This window comes from Podarcis bocagei (assembly GCF_964188305.1).
Source record: "Podarcis bocagei genome assembly, chromosome: 8".
NCBI classification, from domain to species: Eukaryota; Metazoa; Chordata; class Lepidosauria; order Squamata; family Lacertidae; genus Podarcis; species Podarcis bocagei.
In genome coordinates, this window is record NC_138133.1 from 9658834 (window position 1) to 9682392 (window position 23559).

At 41.4% G+C, this 23559-nt stretch overlaps 1 long non-coding RNA gene across 1 annotated transcript; it reads right to left on the reverse strand.

Annotated features, from left to right (window-relative positions):
* Nucleotides 1-13260: 13260 nt before the first annotated feature.
* On the reverse strand, nt 13261-17857 carry LOC308594064. The gene is made up of 3 exons (XR_014011283.1): nt 17797-17857; nt 16625-16738; nt 13261-13316 (listed from the first exon to the last, which is right to left on the reverse strand). It is a non-coding gene; the product is annotated as an uncharacterized lncRNA (long non-coding RNA).
* Between the last annotated feature and the right edge of the window lie 5702 nt (nt 17858-23559).

A 23559-nucleotide genomic window follows, 5' to 3' on the forward strand; every position in this document is an offset into this window, starting at 1 on the left:
GGTGCTTGAAAACAGATGAGTTTCTATGCTTTAGAATTTAAAATGAGAGAATTTGACAAATGTTCCTGCTAATGCTTTGATGAGCGTGGGGTGGAGGGGAGCAACTCTGCTTGATACATATGGCAGAGTCGACTGAAGCCTTGCTGTGACTTTAAACTAAGCCCTGACTGGATTGCCTGTCATTTGAGTTGCTGGATTGTGAAAGTGTACCCCACTCTAGGAGAAGGAGAGGCAGGCAGGTGGAGAGGAGGAGGAGGACAGAATGGATATTGCAGAGACCTCTCAAAACAGGAAGACTTGGTGGCCTGAATATGTACCAAATGGTTAGATAGATAATGTGACTATAACTACCACTTTTATCCCCATTTATTGCCTATATTGGGGTCAATAACCATCATATCACAATTTAGAATTTTTGAGAAAACCAAAGGAAACAAGCACTGTGCAATCCAGTTTCCTTTGTACCTTTCTGTTAATATTTTGTTGTCCCAACACTTATTGATCAGGAGTTTCCTCATCTCTATCAGATTTCCAAAATGCTTTCGATATTTCTAATTCCTCATTTGTTTTGTTCGTTTTGTGCCTCTGCTGTTCTTATTTTATTCTGGCATCCTTGTCCTCTTCTATTCCTTCCAGCAATTTTCTCATGATGGCTTATTCCGTTTTCCTCTCTTTTGTTTTCCAACCCCTTTTGCTCCAGAACTTCCTGTTAGAATATAAAGTGCCAATGGAAAGTCTCTGATCTGATTCTCATGTAGAAATGAATCCTCTTTACCACAAGAAATAACTTCTAAAGCTTGCAGAACTTGGTTTTTAAAAATTTCATTACAAACATTAACAGTTGCGAAACAACAAAATGCCACATTGCATATTTGTAATGGGCATCAGTATTCTTAAGTCCGGGAAATCTCTTCCTCTGATCCCAGAGTAAGTTCACACTTCTGGAGAGCAAAAACAGCTCGTGTGTCTCTCTGCTGTTGTAACACATACAGACAAACACCACCCAAAGAACCAACACAACACATAGCTTCCCTGTTGATAGTAGCAGAGAAGCTCAGGTTACATGAGTTAGGAAAAAATACCTCGTGAGCCAGTCACAAGACTCAGCCTGCCCTACCCTAGAGTGAAAAAACACCAGGGCTCTGGAATAGGCTCCCCAACATTTTACGTACATTAAACATATAATTTAATGCTTCCACAGTCCAACTGTACCTCTCATAAGCCAGGAGCTTCTACTACAATGACTAAGTCTAAGTACCTACTGACATCAGTAGAATCTACTCTGGATACAAATGGGGAGAATTCTGTGTCCAGGGCAGCTGTTTACCAGCTCCATCTGGTACGCAAGCTGATACCCTATCCGCCCGCAGACTGCCTCACCAGAGTGGTGCACGCTCTGGTTATCTCTCACTTGGACTACTGAAATGTGCTCTATTTGGGGCTACCTTTGAAGGTGACTCGGAAACTACAACTAATCCAGACTGGTGACTGGGGGCGGCCGCCGAGACCACATGACACCGGTCTTGAAAGACCTACTTGGCTTCCAGTATGTTTCTGAGCACAATTCAAAGTGTGGTGCTGATCTTTAAAGTCCTAAACAGTCTCAGTCCAGTATACCTGAAGGAGCGTGTCCACCCCCATCATCCAGCCCAGACACTGATGTCCAGCACCGAGGGCCTTCTGGCAGTTCCCTCACTGTGAGAAGCCAAGTTACAGGGAACCAGGCAGAGGGCCTTCTTGGTAGTGGCACCCGCCCTGTGGAACATCCTCCCACCAGATGTCAAAGAGAACAACAACTACCAGACTACTGAAGGCAGCCCTGTCTAGGGAAGCTTTTAATATTTGATGCATTATTGTATTTTAATATTTTGTTGAAAGCTACCCAGAGAGGCTGGGGAAACCCAGCCAGATGGGTGGGGTATAAATAAAAAAATATTATTATTACTATGATTATTATCACCGCTTCTGAGCAAAATTCAATGTTTTGACATGGATATATAAAGACTAGAATGACTTGGTCTCAAATATTTGAAGAAGTATATTTTCTGAAATCTGCTAGCCCAGGATTTAAGATTTTGCCAATAGGCACAACCTTTTGTGCACTGCTGAGGAAAAGGGCCTCCTTAGTGGTGGCACCACACCTGTGGTTCCCTTCCCCTGTGGTTGTCCTCCTCAGTGTTGATATTTCAGCATCTTTTGAAGGCAGTTTCTTTACCCAGGCGTTTGGAACAGATAGGGGTGTTCAGTATCAGTGTGATGTTTTTCAATGCTGTACCTTAGTGATGGATTGATAATATGCAATTTTAAATGGAATGGTTTTGTATTTTTAATGTTTCACTGAGTTTTTGTAGATCACCCTGAATTCTTATTTAAGAATATATTCAAAACAGAGTGAATAGATGTGTACATTCCTTTAAAATCTTCAGTGATTATTTAATATTGTGTTCCTAACAGCATGTTCCCTGAAAATAATGTCACACCATTTTTTACTTAATGTGTTGGTAATAGAGAGGAAGTGAATCATCATTATCATAAATGTTATCCAATTAAGTAATACTCAGAGTGTGTTAAAGTTATTAGTTTAATATACATAAAATGTCATGTTTATATGGATTAGAGTTTGAAAAAACTTATGGAAAACTTAGCATTTGCAAAGTAGGGAAGTTTGCATTTGGCAGGAGGTTTCACTCTAGCAAATGCAGCAGAACATGTTGGATGTTTCTGTTTAAGTCTTTAGGGTAGTTGCTGACTCATCAGCGGAAAGCCAGGCAGAAATTTCTCATACCAGGAAGATGAAACCTGAGAACTAATTGTCTTCGTCAGCAATGGAACCAGCAGAAGCAGTAGTGAATGTAGTGGCCAATCTCTGTGATCATGAACAAGCAAATTGCTTAAGATCTTTTGCTCTGGGACCAGAGAAATGAAAGTTTATTGAACTGTATTAAAGCCAAAACAAAGACGGGACTGCAATGCTAGTTTGTTTAAGAGCAATGTGTTACTTTGTATTTTTGCCACTGCTTATTTGTAACTAGTTTAAGACTGTTTCCAGTACAGCTTTGAAACTCATTCTTGTGGTTGAGAGCAAATTCATTTCTACTCTGCACACGGTCCAGATCAGGGATTTTGCTTGTGAAAACTCTAACAGAGCAGACCATTGGGACCATGGATTTAAGTTGGTCATGACTATCCTAGGCCCATGATTTCAGTGGTTCTCCTTTGAGTATGATGTAGTTCAATAACATATCATCATCATCATCAACAACAACAACAACAACAACAACAACAACAACAACAACAACATCCACTCAAGAGACTAGTTGATCTGCAAATTGTTGACTGCTGTCAAACAGCATGCTGCTTGCTGTGCAATAAAGGTAAAGGGTAAAGGGACCCCTGACCATTAGGTCCAATCATGGCCGACTCTGGGGTTGCGGTGGTCATCTTGCTTTATTGGCCGAGGGAGCCGGCGTACAACTTCCAGGTCATGTGGCCAGCATCATGTGGCGAACCAGAGCAGCACACGGAAACGCTGTTTACCTTCCTGTCAGAGTGGTGCCTATTTATTTACTTGCACTTTGATGTGCTTTTGAACTGCTAGGTTGGCAGGAGCAGGGACCGAGCAATGGGAGCTCACCCTGTCACGGGGATTTGAACCGCCAACCTTCTGATCAGCAAGTCCTAGGCTCTGTGGTTTAACTCACAGAGCCACCCGCATATGCGGTAATTGCTGCGTGAACAGATAAACTGAAGGAATGCTGAGCCAACTTTTACTTCCAGTATTCGAAACCACCTTGAAAATTGACAGTGAGTGACATAATGGAAATGTTTAAACAAAACAAACAAATAAACAAGTAAACGAACAAATTTCTGATGCCTTTGGCTCTTGTTCTGTTCAATACTATGTGCATCTATAGCAAGACAATTTGACTAGTTCAATGCGCATGTAGCCTGCCATTGACACATGTAGCCATACTACACAGACACTCTAATGCATTTGTTAAACTGATCAATAATAAGATTGATCAGCCTTCTACTTTACCAAGTTAATCATGCTATTGATTACCTTCGTAAACATAGTGCTTCACTTCAGTAGCATTGCTCTGTCATTACGTTCCCAGTACCAAGAAGTTAGCTCACAATAGATTTTGAAGAGTCAGTGTTCTGGAGTAGAAGCTCAAAGCACACTAAAGTCTTAACAGAAGCTTTTCATAGCTTGGCATGGTGCTTTGGCAGAAAATATGTCTTCCCTACATTGCTATCCTGCTCAATAACTCTGTAGTTGAGCGTGATTATGCCTACAGCTCTCAGATTGTCACCTGCAGTTTATAAAGTTTGGTGATTCTCACGAATCGGCCACAGTGGTTCATTTGTAAAAATGAGAAATAAGCATGTAACTGAGCAATCTAAAAAAAAAAGGTGGACGAAGCTATGCCGACATATATGACTCCTATTCCAAACTGTGTTCAAGATTGACTGCCAGTGAGCCAAATCTGGTGCAACATGAAGTGTCATTTGCAATGCATGAATCTCAACGAAAGCATCCATGGCAGATGACCATCTAACCTCTGCGTAAAAACCTCTAAGGAAAGAGAACCCACAACCTCCCAAGGGGAACTGTCAGAAAGTTCTATGGGACCGCCTCTACTGGTATGCCCCGCAGAGGACCTTAAGGTCCACAAATGACAACACTTTGGAGGTCCCAAGTCACAAGGTGCTTAGATTGGTCTCAACTAGGGCCAGGGCCTTTTCAGTACTGGCCCCGACTTGGTGGAATGCTCTGTCACAAGAGACTAGGGCCCTGAGGGACTTGAAATCTTTCTGCAGGGCCTGCAAGACAGAGCTGTTCCGCCTGGCCTTTGGTTTGGACTCAGTCTGACCCTTATGTTTCTCTCCCCTTATGATTTTGATCTATGGGCTACTTTTAAAATGAGGCTGCATTTTAAATTGTATTTTAAATTGGGTTTGTTTATTTTTTCTATTATTTTTTTTGGGTAATTTTACTGGCCCAGCTCTGGCCGGGGAGGGCGGGGTATAAATAAAATAATAATAATAATAATAATAATAATAATAATAATAATAATAATAATAATAATAGTTGGAATCTCCTTTCTTGCAACTTGAATCCATTGGTCTGAGTCCTACTTCTATAGCAGGAGAAAACAACCTTGCTCCATCTTCCACATGGCAGCCCTTGAGATATTTGAAGATATCCATCATATCTCCTCTCAGTCTCCTCTTTTCCAGGCTAAACATACCCAGCTCCTTCAACCGTTCTTCACAAGGCTGCTTGGTTTGCTGACCCTTGATCATCTTGATAGCCCTCCTCTGCACACGTTCTAACTAACTAAGGCTGCATACACACAATACCTTTAAAATACATTTAAAGCACATTCTTTCCCTCAAAGCATTCTGGGTACTGTAGTTTACCCCTCGTAGAGTTAGAATTCTCAGCAACCATTAACAAACTACAATTCTCAGAATTCTTAGAGAATGAAAATGCATCTTGAATGTGCTTTAAAGGTATAGTGATGTTTTTACATTTTTATATTGTAAGCTGCCTTGGGAACTGATGGTAAGAAATTCAATAAATAGCAAGAGCAGCCACTACCACCACCAAGGCCCTCAGAGATTATTGTTCCCAACAAGGAAAAAAAAAGTTTGCAAAGACGACCCTTTCCTCAGTACCAAACCAAGCATGAAGCAATGAAGTTTCTCCTCCTGGCAAAACAGTAGACATTGCATGCCTCCCTCCTTCTAAACATAATAAAATCTTAATGCTGTAATATATCCAGCTAGGCAGGTTCAGAGTGTTATATTCCAGCTTCAATGTTCTATTTATATATGAGACCACCTTCAAATTTAGCTAAACTGATCTCTCTCTTTTTTATCTCCTCACAGACCACCTGCTTGTCAAGTGCTCACTACTAATATCCTGTGACTTATCCATATTTTTAGAATTATTATTACAATTATTAATTGTTATTAGAGCATTTTAAAAAGGTGGCGTTGCTATGCATTTACTATTGGCATTGATAATAACTCGGGTTTAGAGAAAGGAGGTTTGTGGATCACGGTGCCTCAGGCCTTGACTACAAAATGGAGCTCTTGTTGCCTTGAAAGACCAGATAATTTCATTCTGCTTAAGTCAGCAGACGAGCAATATGTGTAATGATCTTCCCTTCAGCCTCCAGGGTCTGTACAACAATGGCTCCTCAAATGGATCAAGGTTGCTGGCTTCCATATAGGTTTCAAAGTGCAGCTTGGAAATCTGTGTGCAAGAATAGCATAGTAGTTCGAGCTCTAGGAATGACTGGCCTTTGACATGTTTCATTGCTATTCCAAGCAAGCAATACCAAGACTTCAGCTAAAGTCAGTCAAACTGTTTCTTACTTTCAAAGAAACTCTGAAGAGATTTCAATGCCCTAAAAGCACAGAACTTAGCTGCTTATTTAAAACACATCCTGCAAGCCTAGTTCCCCATGTCTTGTAGTTTTCCTTGAGTGACAGGCTGGTGCCTATATACTCCTTTTTTATTTTTGCAAGTCAAGTGAGTCTTTATTTCTCCCTATTTAAAAACCTGTTCCTGCCTCTCTGGGACTTTCCCTGCACAACACCTGCAGCAGATCCAGAGATAAGGATTAATGTTTTCAATCCTGCTCGCTTATTGAGGAATACCAATATGTTATGCTGAATCTGGGAGATCTCTGAAGAATAAGGTGACAGTGGGAGATGGGGAGAAGACACGGAAGCACTTCCAGGGCAAATGCTGAATTTGATGAACTGAATATTATTTTTTTAGATCTTCCAGTTTTTTGTTTTTTTAAATTTTTTTAGCAATTTTTTAGCAATTTTAGCAATTTCAACATAACAAATTAACGAACAATATAACCATACATTATTTTTCCCCTTTCCCCCTCTCTTCCATCCATCCCTCCCCTCCCCCACCAAAGACTTCCCTCAGCTCCTCTCTCTGATTTCTCAGCACATATTATTCTCTGCATGTTATAACATTTTACATATCCTCACATTACAGTATCTATCTAACATGTTATCAACCAATAAATTTGTGTATGTTTATTCAATCCCTGCCAAGGAGTCCAGTTCATTTTGTTGTCTTTTTAGATAATTTGTAAAAAGCTCCCATTCTTCCTTAAAGCCACAGTTGTCCTTGTCCCACAATTTATATGTCAATTTAGCCAACTCTGCATAACTCATCTATTTTTCTTGCCACTGTTCTTTTGTTGGGATTTCCTCATTCTTCCATCCTTGTGCTATCAAGACTCTTGCCACTGTTGTAACATACGCAAATAAATTCTTTGTTTTTCTTGGCAGCTCTTGTCCTACAATCCCTAACAAAAATGATTCAGGTTTTTTTTACAAATGTCATTTTAAACATTTTTTTCAATTCATTGTATATCATTTCCCATTTTTAAAAAATTTCTCTACATTCCCATCACATATGATAAAAAGTTCCTTCTTTTTCTTTACATTTCCAACATATATTTGACCCGGTTTTATACATTTTTGCCATCTGTACTGGTGATCAACTGAATTTCACCTTAAGTATAAGAAATATTTATCATGAATGAAAATCAGCCCTGGGAAGTTCCTCTGGTAGTTTAATAATTTGCAGAAACACTATTTCTTACTTCCATCAAAATGTGTCAGGAGTTTTGCCACAAGGAACTGGAAAAGGTTATTTTGGACACTTGAAGATAACAATACATAAATGAATTGGACTTCCTGAGTGAGAAAAGATGAATTCTGAGTGACTGCCTAGTAAACGACTTTTCCATATTTCTGTTGTTCTTTGCTCTTGAAATTGTTTTTGTGGGCCATGATAAAGAATATGTTTGTGAATTCTGGGTGCCCGGGAAGAAAATCTGGGATTACCATCTAGCAGAATGGGGGAAAGCTAGATATTTTTGGAGTGTAAAGGTTAAATATTTTGAATAATTGATATACAAATAATTGGCAGGTAGAAAAGCGGAAACCTCTCTTTTCTTTTAATTTCCTTCCTCCTTTGCTTTCTTTATGACTGTTAATTTTTTTATAGTACTCTATTAACTTTATACATATGTTTTGAAGATAAATTTTGGATAAATGAAGATACATAAAGAGAGATGATGGATAGAAGAGAGGAACTTGTGTGAGAGACAGGCCAGAGTGGGTTATCTTGACATCACCAGATTTGCTATGAGATCCTTGACTGGTTGGGATCAACTCCTTAGAAAGAAAAATATATAAATGCCACTACATAGTAGTCTATTGGGCAAAGATGTTGCAGATCAGAAGGAAATCCAGACAGTGAACAACAGTGGCGTAGCGTGGGTTGTCAGCACCCGGGGCAAGGCAAGTAATTTGCACCCCCTAACCCGTGGATTTGCGCCCCCTAACCCTAACCCCCAGATGTTGCGCCCGGTGCGGCCGGCCCCCCCTGCACCCCCACGCTACGCCACTGGTGAACAAGATGAGCAAGGAGGGGGAATTTTGGAAATACCCCCAAATGTTTGTTCTGCTCCCCATAATGAAATGCACAAATATTCAATGCACCCTTAGTTTCCATCTCAGCAAAACCTCTTAAACAGGCTATCCAACCATGTGATGTTTTGATTTCCCCCTCTTTTCCTGTTCCTGAAGACCAGCTTCAATGAGCTCAATTTGAGAGGAACGGGGAGTATATAAAGGCTTTTATTCACAATACTGTTTATCTGCTGGATAATCACACTGACACATGGCAAAATGAATCTTAACATTGACTAAGGCAAACTGATACATATTCAGTGCAAAATGTATTTTAAAAAGCAAGCATGTAATAAATAAGAGCTGCCTATATCTAAAGGGCTCTGAAAAAGAATGTTGGTAATTATGAACCCCTTTATAAATACAGAAGACAATGTGGTGGAGCCATTTCCAATTTGTGAAATTGCTAGGATTTACACAGAGACTCACAGGCAATAAATCTGAGGAAAATTGCATGATCGCAGAGTTCTCCGCTTCTGTTTCACTTGGAACACTCTTTTATGCCCTGTTTATAAAATATAATGGTAACAGAATTTGCATTAATTCAAACAGCTGAAAAAGCCTCACTTATGGCAGACTTATGTGTTGCTTATATAATGCCCTTAAATAAAATGCTACAATTACAGAACACTATAAAATGTTCAGCGTCCTAGGTAAGAAATCTCTTCCCTCAGAAACAGCTGAAGGATCCATGGAGTTTAATGGAGTCAAATGACAAAGGTTAAAGCACTAAAATGGATACAATAAACCCAGAAGGTAAAATGTAGATATATTTTCTGAATATGGAAAGTTGGGCAGCAATTCTGCTGAAGTACTGGGACCTTAAATCGTATAATGTCAGCCCAATCTATTACAGTATTTTCAGTTCAGCACACCTGATGCCAAAGCACTCCTAGAAACAGCAGTAAATATTGTAGGGAGATTTTTATATGGGGAACAAAGGTTCGAAAGGGACATATCAGAAAAAGCCTTGGAGGCTACATAAACCACATGGATTTAATTGAAAAATAAAGTTCTTTATTAAATATGAAAATGGACTACAGCTGAACTCCTATGCAGACTTTATCTGGGAGTAAGCATCATGGAACACAAGGGCTAAACACACACATGGGTATGCTGTAATTATACCAAAGTACATTAGTCCTAATCCAGTAACACAGTTGTGCAACTGCCAGGACTGCACATGAGGAGTACTTTTAGAAAGCATCAGTTATGCCAAATAGCTGTTTGGAAGGGAGGAGAGAGGGGGACAGAATTCAGCTCCCCCTCCCAAACAGCTGATCACACATAAATTTTCTTCTTGCCTGTCTATGCTTGGAGCTTCTGCAAGCTAGATTTGTGGGAAGTCCATGGCCTGCTGGCAGGGATTTTGTCCTTTCTCAGGTTTGCAAGACCAGGAGCATTTCCCACCTGTTTACATGAGCATTTCTAAGAGATATGCTTGTGGGAAGCATATCTAGTCCATACCTAGACAGGGACAATTATTCTTGCAGCATATTCAAAATATGGAAATTTCCAATGCAGTTTATAAAAAACAACAACACTTTCCTTGTGGAATGCAAAGAATCCTGAATATTTTGGAAACCACAAACATCAAATAGTAAGTAAGTAAGTAAATTTTTATTTATACCCCGCCCTCCCCGGCCAAGACCGGGCTCAGGGTGGCTAACATCAAATGTCAAATACAGTGGTACCTTGGGTTACATACGCTTCAGGTTACAGACTCCACTAACCCAGAAATAGTACTTTGAGTTAAGAACTTTGCTTCAGGATGAGAACAGAAATCGTGCTCCGGCGGCGCAGCAGCAGCAGGAGGCCCCATTAGCTAAAGTGGTGCTTCAGGTTAAGAACAGTTTCAGGTTAAGAACGGACCTCTGGAACGAATTAAGTACATAACCAGAGGTACCAGTGTACATTAAAACACAATCAAACAATTGACTAAAATACAGCTTAAAAATTAGAATCAGGATAAAATTAAATGACTGCCCATGAAGTTACAACCACAAGGGGTTGGGAACCTCAAGTATTCATCAGGGCCGGCTATCCATGTTGGTCCCACATGAGCCCATAAAAAGGCCAAAGAGGTAACTTACAGGGTCCCATAGAGGGTCAAACTGGGCCCGGACCAAAGGCCAGGCAGAACAGCTCTGTCTTGCAGGCCCTGTGGAAGGATATCAAGTCCCGCAGGACCCTGATCTCCTGTGATAGAGCATTCCACCAGGCTGGGGCCAAAGGCGAAAAGGCCTTGGCCCTGGTTGAGGCCAGTTTAACCTCCTTGAGGCCCGGGACCTCCAAGATATTATTAATTGTGGATTGTAAGGTCCTCCTCAGAGCTTGACAACCATATGTCAGGAGTGCTCTGATGGTGTTTCCTGCTTGGCAGGGGGTTGGACTCGATGGCCCTTGTGGTCTCTTCCAACTCTATGATTCTATGATTCATAGAAGGAGAGGAGGTCCCATAGGTACGAGGGTCCTAGGCCGTGAAGGGCTTTAAAGGTCAAAGCCAGCACCTTAAACCTGACCCTGTTCTCCGCCAGGAGCCAGTGCAGCTGGCATAGCACTGGATGAATGTGGTCCCACAGCAAGAACCTCGCAAGGAGCGTCACCGCAGCCTTCTACACCCGCTGGAGTTTCTGGGTCAGCTTCAAGGAGACAACATTTTACTAGAGTGGCTACTTTACATATTTATAGGTAGGTAGCCGTGTAGGTCTGCCGTAGTCAAAACAAAATAAAAAAAATTCCTTCCAGTAGCACCTTAGAGACCAACTAAGTTTGCTATTGGTATGAGCTTTCGTGTGCATGGTATCTGAAGAAGTGTGCATGCACACGAAAGCTCATACCAATAACAAACTTAGTTGGTCTCTAAGGTTCTACTGGAAGGAATTTTTTTACTTTACCTATGAACATCAACAATGTACATATCCTTTCATTCATTTTAAATCTTTTCTGGAGCTTTAGATGGCAAAAACACAGCAAGAACCCTTCTAAAAATCCATACAAGCTTATGATACAAAACCAGAGCCATAAAAATAACTTTGTAATAAAAAAATGATAACAACAAAACAACCATCATATTATTTGGGTTCTCTGGTGACATCAGGAGTTTATATTTTTATTTTCCATCACATTTCAATCAAAAGTAGAACCCCAATAACCTCAGTGATGTTAATGAGGCTTCGCCATTAACCAGTTCAGCCTATAAGAAGATCTGTTTCTATGAGTGCGTTAGGAACATGTGGGAAGCCTAATGTGGTGTCAGGTTTTTAAAATCTCCAACACAAGACACAGCTAGGGGTCTGGATTTGGCACAGGCAGATCAAATCCCTAAGGGCAAGGGGCAAAATATATTATTGAAACTGGGGTGGCAGTCAGGCAGGTTTCAGCTCAAGCAGGTAAGGAAGACAAGATTAAGCCATGCAGTCTGCATGACTCCAGAGCTGGACAAATGCTTCAGACTGAGGGCTCCACAATTGCACAGGCCAGAGATGGTTCCTCGTCTCATCTGTTTGCGCTAAAGGTGTGCCAGTTACACCACTTTTGTGGGACAATTTGTTTGGGATATTCAGGGAATCACAGTCAGAGATGGGCAAAGTAGAGGGCTTCTTTCTTTCTTTTGCATACAAAAAAGCCAAGTAGTGGTAAGTTTAGAAGGAAAGGAAAGGAAAAAGTAAAAGTAAGGAAAACATGCAGCTATTTCACAATTAGGGTTAAGACCCCCTCCCCGCAAATCAGTCTTTGATGGGATTTTTGTCCAGCTGCACAAAAGCCTCCCAATACTTGAGCTGAATATTTTGGCTAAGCACTAGTTCTGGCTGGGCTAATGAGCCATACCTTCTTTTTTATTATATAGGTAGAGCTGCAGCATCTTAAAAAGTAGAGACATCACCTTGCCAACAAAGGTCCATATAGTAAAAGCTATGGTTTTCCCAGTAGTGATATATGGAAGTGAGAGCTGGACCATTAAGAAGGCTGATTGCCGAAGAATGGATGCTTTTGAATTATGGTGCTGGAGGAGACTCTTGAGAGTCCCATGGACTGCAAGAAGATCAAACCTCTCCATTCTGAAGGAAATCAGCCCTGAGTGCTCACTGGAAGGACAGATCCTGAAGCTGAGGCTCCAATACTTTGGCCACCTCATGAGAAGAAAAGACTCCCTGGAAAAGACCCTGATGTTGGGAAAGACTGTGGGCACAAGGAGAAGGGGATGACAGAGGACGGGGTGGTTGGACAGTGTTCTCGAAGCTACCAGCATGAGTTTGACCAAACTGCGAGAGGTAGTGGAAGACAGGAGCGCCTGGGGTGCTCTGGTCCATGGGGTCACAAAGAGTCGGATACGACTAAACGACTAAACAACAACAAAGGTAGAGCTGTGTTGTGGAAAAGATGAAGCCAGTACCCCTCCAGTACATGGAAGCTGTTTTGGTGCTTTATGGCAGAAAGCGCATGGGTTCTGCAGAATAAATCCCCATTTTGAATCCCTTGGCACATTACAGTTGGTTCTTTGTCAGGAGGGCCCAGAATGCTCCATTTTGTCACACAGATCCAGTCATCTCTCACCCCTTTTGATTCTAGTATGATTTGGACGATCCCTGCAGGGTGAGTGTTCCACTTATCATTTCTTACCAATTAAACATACTGTGCTAATATATCATCCTGCATAGTGTGGCACACATTTTACTTGAAAAGGAGTAAAATTGATGTGTGCGCGCTCTGAACTTGACAAGAAAAACCAGCTTACCTCATTGGTAGCCTTAAATGTTCACATCCAGGTTTCATAAATTGAAGGTGGAGTTCTGCTTAAAGAAATGAATAGCAATTATATTCTCAAAGAGAGAGAAAATATATTATTTTGCTGCTTAAAATAAAATTTAAAAATTCAATCTCAACTTGAAAACCTAAGCTTCTATTTCGTATTCTACAGGCTTTCTAAAACGTGTTTGTAGTGTGGATATAAGTAATAATGTAAACACAGAGACTGACGGACCTAGTAGGGGAACATTTCCAGACAGTAATACTTCAACTGACGTCATATGGGAATGCCTCAAAGAGTAAATATTACTACAAAAATATACTAGTTCAGATATAGCTTTTTCCAAAGGGATTTGGGAACTTTAGTTTAGTATGAGCACTGAGAGCTTTTGCTGGAGATCTGTTGCACAGATGACAGTTATCAGGGATTCCTGGGGAGCGTGAGCAAAAATTGACTCTGGTTAAAGGTTTCTGAAGTGTAGGTACACCTTTGGATTCAAAGAGCCTCACTTCTGGTTCCATTTCACTTAATTCCACAGATTACAGTGGTACCTCAGGTTACATACGCTTCAGGTTACATATGCTTCAGGTTATAGACTCAGCTAACCCAGAAATAGTACCTCGGGTTAAGAACTTTGCTTCAGGATGAGAGCAGAAATCGTGCTCCGGCGGTGCAGCGGCAGCAGGAGGCCCCATTAGCTAAAGTGGCACCTCAGGTTAAGAACAGTTTCAGGTTAAGAACGGACCTCCTGAACGAATTAAGTTCTTAACCTGAGGTACCACCGTATCTACTGATGTCGATCTATAACCTACTGCTCTTCCCCCAAAAGCAGGTAACAACGTTGAAAAAAATCAACATGTGAGAAGACCCATGACTGCATTATTGGCCAGATCAAGATAACAAGCATCAGGGTAGTCCTTTCATTGCAGTTGTATTTGTACTTAATTGGGGTGGGGGAGGAGAGTGAAGTTGCTCCATTACCATTCCCATGCTGCAATACAGGACAGATTCACAATATTTTGTTGACTCCACCGAGTAGATTATATGGGAAAAAAGAAAAGAGTCCAATTGTTGATAGCAACATAGAAGGGGGAAAGCTTAGATCCCTATAAATCTCCACCCAAACAACAGATTCTAATTCTTTTCTGAAAAATATTGTTATTCAATTTTTCCAAATTACAAAAATAGTTGGCGGGAACAGGAAAAATAAAACACGCAACAGAAGCTAATTAACACATTCTGAGATTATTCTCCCATATTTTTACTGTTCTGAAGAACAGATGATATTATCATAGCCAATGCATATGTGCATCATTAAAAGTATATCCATTCAATCCTGCTGACTATCTGATAGAAGATATAATTTTTATTCCCACTTTTCATTTCCCAAGAACCAGCTCTGTAACATGGAATTCTACCCCCACGGTTACTACAACAGCCCCTGTTGTATCTTAAGGACTGTCACATGGAAGATGGAACAAGATTGCTTTCTCCTGCTCTGGAGGATAGGACCCAAACAAATGGATTCAGGTACGCCATCCGGGGGAGACTGGTCTCTGATATGGTAACCTGTATAAGTGAACAATGTTATTGTTTTTGTCAGTACAGAAATGGGAGTGTGAATGGACAGGATTTTATCTTGTATCTTCTACAGACCAATCCTGCTTCTTCACCTGGGGGATGATGCCCTTTTCTCTCAGTCCATCATAAAATAGCTATGAGCCAGGTGAATTCAGAGAATCCATTATCTTCATGCAAAGAGATATGGTATGTATAATCTTCTTCATGATGAAGTTCCTCTGTCCAGACATGAGTTAGAATTTCGTGAGTTAGAATCCCAGTGCAGCCATCGTAGTTAGCTCTTAATTCCAACATGTACATGCCCTTTCACAGTCACCTAGGTTTAATAACATTACAATTTGGTTTTCACTGTCAGAAGAGATTATCATTTTGATGATTATCTTTTTTTTAAATAGTTTTTATTTTTGGGAGAAAAGCAATGACAAACCTAGACAGCATCTTAAAAAGCAGAGACATCACCTTGCCAACAAAGGTCCGTATAGTTAAAGCTATGGTTTTCCCAGGAGTGATGTATGGAAGTGAGAGCTGGACCATAAAGAAGGCTGATCGCCGAAGAATGGATGCTTTTGAATTATGGTGCTGGAGGAGACTCTTGAGAGTCCCATGGACTGCAAGAAGATCAAACCTATCCATTCTGAAGGAAATCAGCCCTGAGTGCTCACTGGAAGGACAGATCCTGAAGCTGAGGCTCCAATACTTTGGCCACCTCATGGGAAGAGAAGACTCCCTGGAAAAGACCTGGATGTTGGGAAAGATGGAGGGCACAAGGAGAAGGGGATGACAGAGGACAAGATGGTTGGATAGTGTTCTCGAAGCTACCAGCATGAGTTTGACCAAACTGCGGGAGGCAGGGGAAGACAGAAGTGCCTGGCATGCTCTGGTCCATGGGGTCACGAAGAGTCGGACACGACTAAACGACTAAACAACAACAACAACAACAACAACAATTAAGTTTCTTAGAAATATAACACATACTACAACAACAAAAAATCACAAATATAAACAAAAAAGAAAATAGGAAAAGAAAAATACATGTCAACAAACACCCAGACAATATAAATTAATTGGTTATTTAAACTTCTAACGTCATAAACATGGTTTTGACTTCCTCTGAGCCCTCCCATCTGAATTTCCTTGTATTTAAATGTAGCAGTTTTCTAATATCAATATTAAAACACAATATTCCAATTAAAATAACATTTCTTAACTTTTCTTAAGGTTCTAAATCTCAATTATTTTACTAACTCTTAATTTCATCCTAGACCTATTTAGTACTTTCAAGTAATTTCTAATTTTTAATGTTACAGTATTTATTCAAATAGTCTTTAAATTTCTTCTACTCTTTTTGATATTTCTTTTCTCTTCTGGTCATTTTGATGATTATCTGGCTTGGTTCCAACTGGTCAGAGTTGGTTGTGGTTGCAGAAACACAACCACAGATTCAAGTGTTTCTTAAAGAAGGTTCATTAGATGAAGGCGTGTTCATCGTGATTTCTGGTTCTGCTTTTGATCTATTTCTCTTTTTCCACCTTCAGGGTTCTGCAGTATTTTTTTTGCAACGATACACAAACACTCGAAGACGTACAAGCACATTACATTAGTAGCACAGCTCATCAGATTAAAAATTAAGCAACCGCCACCACTGCTACTGTCAGAGGCTGTGAAACACCTTTGAATTCCACCATAATTCCACTTGATGTCATCAGCACAGCAACGAGGTGAGTATGTGTATAGGAGACAAAACAAAAACTAATTTAGAACAAAACAAACCTGTTCTCGTGAGCTCAAATTTAATTCTCTATAGGCAGAATGACAGTGCAGTGCATTGCTGGCTCAGCTAATCAAAAGAAGAGTTGTCGCATCAATGGCTGAACTTCTGTGGTACTAAATCAAAGAATGAGAGACAGGAGCAATGAAGAAGGTTTGTCTGTGAATGCTCCCCCTCTCCCACCATACATTTATTTTATGCTTTTTCTTATTCTCTATTCTTCTATCATACTTTTAAAAAATTGCTAAATCTATTGAATCCAAGAGGACATGCTGGTTCACACATGTAAACATTTTTTTAAAAAAATGATGCCTATGGTTGGAATAATTTAATTTAAAGCACTTTGTGAGGTCCATCTAGAAAGCAGTTTAAAAATACTAAGGTTGTACACTGGCTCTGCTCAAATCTCTGATCCCAAACTGAATCAGACTGATTTGGGTAAACCTGGGACTGGGCTGAAGGAAGTTCAGGCAGCCCTAGATTGGACTGAGAGACCACATATTTTTTTGAAATTCTGTCCTGCCATGAAATACCCAAAATCTTTCTGATCCAGCACATGTAAAAGGTATTGAGGCATTGCTCCTGACACTTGTAAGTTGCCACCGGCTCACTTCCATAAAGCTATAAGTGCTATAAGGAGACATGAACGTTGAGATATGAAAGTTCTTTATTGACCATGCACGTGGAAATAAGAGGTGGGGAACATGTCACCCTCTAAATGTCCCAGCCAGCATTGGTAATGGTACAGTACAGAGTGATGGGACTTGTGGTTGCAGAACTTCTGGATGGCTACAGCTTCTCCACCCCTGTTGTGGAGGGAGACATGCAGACATGGGAAACTACTGGTGGTGGTTTAAAATCAGAGTATTGGGGCAACATTCTTTCTCTCTCTTCAGGTGTATCCAGCCAAAACCAAAAGATGTCAAGACCCTTATTGTTAAAGAACTGTAGACAATGACATAGTGTCACTGCCAGCTTCTATTGCTGAGATATGTTTCCAAGCCAACAGGACAGTCCACCTGTCTCTAATGATAATACACAGGGTAAGGATAGGATCTTTTCTTGTTTGGGTTCAGTGCCTGTGCTCAACAGAACAGGAATTTGAACCCTGGTCTCCCAAGGCCTGCACTACACTGACTAGATTTAAACTAGGGCCCACTGCTTATTCTCTGACCACTACATTGTCTAAGCCTGCTGTGAGGTTTCTTGTTTTCTGGTCACACAGATCCTCTAATTGTTGTCCTCAGCAGTTAAAATGTCCCTCATCATTCCATGACATCACAGCAGCTCAGCTAACAGCTGGTGGCAAATTATGCAGATTGGTAGCAGTTGGTTAGCCTCTGACTATATAAAGACTTGCCATGATGAAAAAAGGTTAAAGGAAAAGGACCCCTGACAGTTAGGTCCAGTTGCGAACGACTCTGGGGTTGTGGCGCTCATCTCGCTTTACAGGCCGAGGGAGCTGACGTTTGTCCGCAGACAGTTTTTCCAGGTCATGTGACACAAAATGGTTGTATGTGGAAGACTGGAATAAACAAGCATTGATTCTGTAGTGTAAGCCTCTAGATATACAGTGGTACCTCTGGTTATGTACTTACAGTGGTGCCTCAGGTTACATACGCTTCAGGTTACAGACTCCTCTAACCCAGAAATAGTGCTTCAGGTTAAGAACTTTGCTTCAGGATAAGAACAGAAATCGTGCTCCTGCGGCACAGCGGCAGCAGGAGGCCCCATTAGCTAAAGTGGTGCTTCAGGTTAAGAACAGTTTCAGGTTAAGAACGGACCTCCAGAACGAATTAAGCACTTAACCCGAGGTACCACTGTAATTTGTTCCAGAGGTTTGTTCTTAACCTGAAACTGTTCTTAACTTGAAGCACCACTTTAGCTAATGTGGCCTCCCACTGCTGCCACATGATTTCTGTTCTCATCCTGAAGTAAAGTTCTTAACCCGAGGTACTATTTCTGGGTTAGCGGAGTCTGTAACCTGAAGCGTATGTAACCTGAAGCGCCTGTAACCACTGTACAAGTTCTTCCTTACTATAGTTTGCTCAGCTCAGAGCACTGTTATGTCCTGCAAAGTGATCTTATCTTGCTCCTCGGGACATGTTCAACAGCTTGGAGTATGTCAGTGGCTACCTTGCCCACAAAAGATGAGTTTAACGTTCAACTTCTTGACAAAGGAATTGGAGGGGGGCAGTTAGAAAGAACGGAGAGCAGGAAGAAAGGACAGAGAACACCGACAGATCATTCGCAAATGAATTGCTTGGCCCCCACCAGCTTCAACCAACAACATGGCTAGCTCAGTCTTGTTAGCTTTGCAGAGGGCTGCATAAGTTGAAGCTTTGACCCTCTTTAGCTCACATAGTAAAACAGCTCAGCACTCCCTCCTTTAAAAATCAAGGAGCCATGCAAATAAAGGGAAGCAAACTCACAAACAAAAGTCATCGGCAAATTACTTCTCTAAATACAGAAATCAGGTTCTGGGTGTGGTAAGAAAAGAAGCATATGCTGTAAATGAACAAGACACAAATAAGCCTGCATTGAAGATGGCAAAAGCCTCTAAATACAGTCTTCTGCTTGTGTTGTAGAAATGAGCAGAAACCTAATTAAACTCTAATCTGCTGTCTAGACAGATATTTGCCCATCCAGTCACATATGCTGTAGAACAGTGTTTCCCAACCTTTTTTGGGCAAAGGCACACTTGTTTGATGAAAAAAATCTCGAGGCACACCACCATTACAGCCCCGTGACGTCAGCGTGCAGTGTCACGCCGGGAGGGACGCACGAAAGTGTAAGTTTCAATTTTTTTCCCTCCCCCTTGCCGGGGAACCTCCAAGCTTTGGGGGTGGGGGGGGGAGGAGGCAGCAAAGCGAGGCAGGAAGGAGAGCGCTGCTTGGCTGGGTGAGCTTTGGCAGGGGCAGGGAATGAGAGCCGCGAGGCGGGCGCTGCGGATGGAGGCGCTGCCCGCCGAGCTCGCAGGCAGCCAGGCAGGCAGACAGCGAGAGCCCCGCGCTGGGCGGCCTCTCCTCGCCGCCGCCGCCCCGCCTCTCGCCGCCCGACTCGCCCGCCTCCCTCCAGGCAACATCTCGCAGCACACCAGGCAACATCTCGCGGCACACTAGTGTGCCGCGGAACAGTGGTTGGGAAACACTGCTGTAGAACCAAACAAGTTTAAGAAAGCTTGAGAATTGTTTCCAACTCTTCCACTGCTCCTCTTTCGCTGCCCTCTTGCTGACATCTCCTTTTCTCCTTGGTTCTGAGGTGTGTGTCCTGGTCCATCACCTCCACTGAGAAGAACTCAATGTAGAGCAGAAAGTGAGCAATTCACAACAGCAGCAAGAGTTCAGAAGCTCCAAGAGACATCTGGTTGGCCGCCATGGGGAGCGAGGGTAATAGGGAACCTTGATTAGCCTTGATCTGATCCAGAAAGGTAATTATTTTCTTCTTCTTTGTTTGAAACAGTGAAGCAAACAGAACAGCAAACCAAGAACTCATTAGGGAATATGGAGAAGAAAGAATCATGGATGGCTGTCCAAGGACTAGGAAAATGTTTAATGGAAGGGAGGGGTCTCTAGGGGCAGGAGGACAGAGTGAATGAAAAGCTGAGGGAAGAAAGAGAGAACACCAGTGCTTTTTTTCTTTTAAAAAATGTTTAGAGGTACTCTCATTTTCCTGCTCATATTGAAATACTGCCCCTCAATGTTTAGGGGTATGCGTCCCCCAAGAAAAAAGCATTGGAGAACACTACCTCCATGGGTGTGAACCCTGAGGTCACTATATATATATGTGTGTGTGTGTGTGTGTGTGTGTGTGTGTGTTTAAACATATCATTTTCAACAGTAATTAAACATACTTTTACATCTTATTCAGATTTTTGACTTCCATCAATCCTGTCTGAGGGAGACCGCCTGTGAATACCGGGTGCCGTAGGCTTAGTCTACGGCCATACTACCTTGAACACGTCTGATCTCGGAAGCTAAGCAGGGTCAGGCCTGGTTAGTACTTGGATGGGAGAACCCTGAGGTCATTCAATCAGTTTTGTATTCAAACTCTGTTGGTTGGTCACCAACTCATCGCATTTGGCTAGAATTCATAGAATCATAGAATTATAGAGCTGGAAGGCACCATGAGGGTCATTTAGTCCAACTCCCTGCAGTGCTTGAACCCATGATCCTCAGATGCTCTTTTGACTGTTTTAGCTTTTTAACAAAGTACTCACTGGAGCCACAGATAGATTTTGTAAGTGACGTGATTTAGGATATGGGTTTTGTTGTGGCCAACCATCTGTGCCCAGACGTTTGAAGACTTTTAAGGTGCTTCAGTACCTGCAAAACCTGTTCGGCCAAAAGTGAGGCAAGAGAAGAACACAAAACCTTGCTGTGTCCCACCTCCCTCAGTCCAAATAAAGTGAGGTGGACAACCTCCAGGAAGAGGGCCTTCCTCATTGTGGCATTCAGATTACAGATAAGGCTTCTCAGGAGACTCACCTAACATCTTCTCTGTGGTCTTCCTAGTGCTACATAAAGACGTTTCTGTTCACCCGGGCTGTTTAAATAACTGAAGTAACCCAGGTTTCTGTTGTTTATTTTTTAAAAAAAATTAAGGGAGTGGAGCAAGTTCTGATGGTGTACTTATGTGCCCCCCCTTTTAAAAATGTTATGTTTATATTTTCATTCAGTTACTTTCCACTTTTTTTTTTATAAGCTACCCAGAGAAATTTGTGTTGCAGGTGTTGCATGCATATAACTAAAAATAACAATGATGAGTGTTTGTAAGGGTCTGGCAACCAAGACTTATAAGGAATAGTTGAGGGAGTTGGGTATGTTTAGCCCAGAACAGAAAAGACTGAGAGGATATACAACAGCCACTTTCAAATATCCAAAGCACTGTCACATGGAAGGAGGAGCAAGCTTATATTCTCCCACCCCAGGGGGTAGGACCCAAAGCAATGGCTTCAAGTTATAAGAAAGGAGGTTCCCACTAAACATAAAAGGTAAAGGTAAAGGTACCCCTGCCTGTACGGGCCAGTCGTGTCCGACTCTAGGGTTGTGCGCCCATCTCACTTAAGAGGCCGGGGGCCAGTGCTGTCCGGAGACACTTCCAGGTCACGTGGCCAGCGTGACGAAGCTGCTCTGGCGAGCCGGCACCAGCGCAGCACACGGAAACGCATTTACCTTCCCGCTATAAAGCGGTACCTATTTATCTACTTGCACTTGGGGGTGCTTTCGAACTGCTAGGTGGGCAGGAGCTGGGACCGAAAGATGAGAGCTCACCCCGCCGCGGGGATTCGAACCGCTGACCATGCGATCAGCAAGCCCTAGGCACTGAGGTTTTACCCACAGCGCCACCCGCGTCCCCACTAAACATACCCAACTCCTATTTGGGGACTTCCCTGGCTTTTTTCTGGCCCATGTAGGACCAGTCTGGATAGTTAGCCTTGGTGAAGTCTTGACGTTTTCACCTCCCCAAAAGTTTTTGATTTAAGTTTCCACTGAAATGAGGCTGCATTTTAATGCACTGTTTTAATGTTTAACCTTGTTTTTTAAGTGGTATTTCAATCAATTGTTTTTATATTTGGTGTTAGCCGCCCTGAGCCCAGTCTTGGCTGGGGAGGGCGGGGTATAAATAAAATTTATTATTGTTATTCTTAAACATCAGGAAGAACATTCTGGTGGTAAGAGCTGTTGGACAGTGGAATGGACTTGCTTGGAAGGTGGAGGACTCTCCTTCCTTGGAGATTTTTAAGCAGAGGTTGGATGCCCATCTGCTTTAGTTGAGATGAACTAGGCAACCCTCAGGGTCCCTTCCAACTCTACAATTCTATTGTTCCAACGTGAAGGACTTCTGGGGAAAAAATTATAATGAATTTAAAAAAAATGATGAAATATACATTTATTAAGAAACCAGAGGCATTTCTCCTTGGGATAGTAGGTACTGAACTGCCCCCAAAAGACGTGAAAGTATTTTTGTTTTTTGTTTTTTTTTTAAATATTTATTGAATTTTCACAAATTATATAAACACATACAATACAAACATACACACATACAAACATACACACATAAACAAACATGTACAATTTCAAATCCTTATTTTCTTAAAGCTTACTTCACCGACCTCCTCATACCTCCCCTTTCTGCATTCCAATTTCAAAATTTATTTCAGCAAATCCTCACCCTTAATTTTATCTAATTATATTCTTTTCTTTTCTTTTAACTTAATCTTTACAGCTGTAATCTACTTACTTTTTATAAGCACAACATTAACACTCATTAATTTTACAATGTTTCTTAAGATAAAATTTAAACTTCTTCCAGCCTTCTTCCGCCGTCTCTTTCCCCTGGTCTCAGATTCTGCCGGTCATCTCAGCCAGACCCATATAGTCTATCACCTTCATCTGCCATTCTTCCAAGGTGGGTAGATCTTGTGTTTTCCAATACTTTGCGATGAGTATTCTTGCTGCTGTTGTAGCGTACATAAAAAATGTTCTATCTTACTTTGACACCAATTGGCTGACAATGCCCAAGAGAAAGGCTTCTGGTTTCTTAGGGAAGGGACGTGAAAGTATTTTTGTATGCCACAACAGCTGCTAGGATTTTACTAGCCGGAAAATGGAAAACACAAGAATTACCAACGGTAGAAGAATGGCAGATGAAGATGATGGAATTTATGGAGCTGGCGGACCCCACCGGGAGAATCCGCGACCAGAAAGAAGAGGATTACCAAGAAGACTGGAAGAAATTTAAAGACTATTTGAACAAATATTCTAATATTAAAGATATGTAACCCCTTGAAAGAACCAATCAGGCCTAGGATTAAATTAGACTTAAATATATAAATAAGAAAATGTACTATAAGAAAGGTAAAGAAATTGGAATACGACTGTAATATTGTTTTATGAAATAAGGATATTGGAAACTGCTACATTCAAATTAAGAG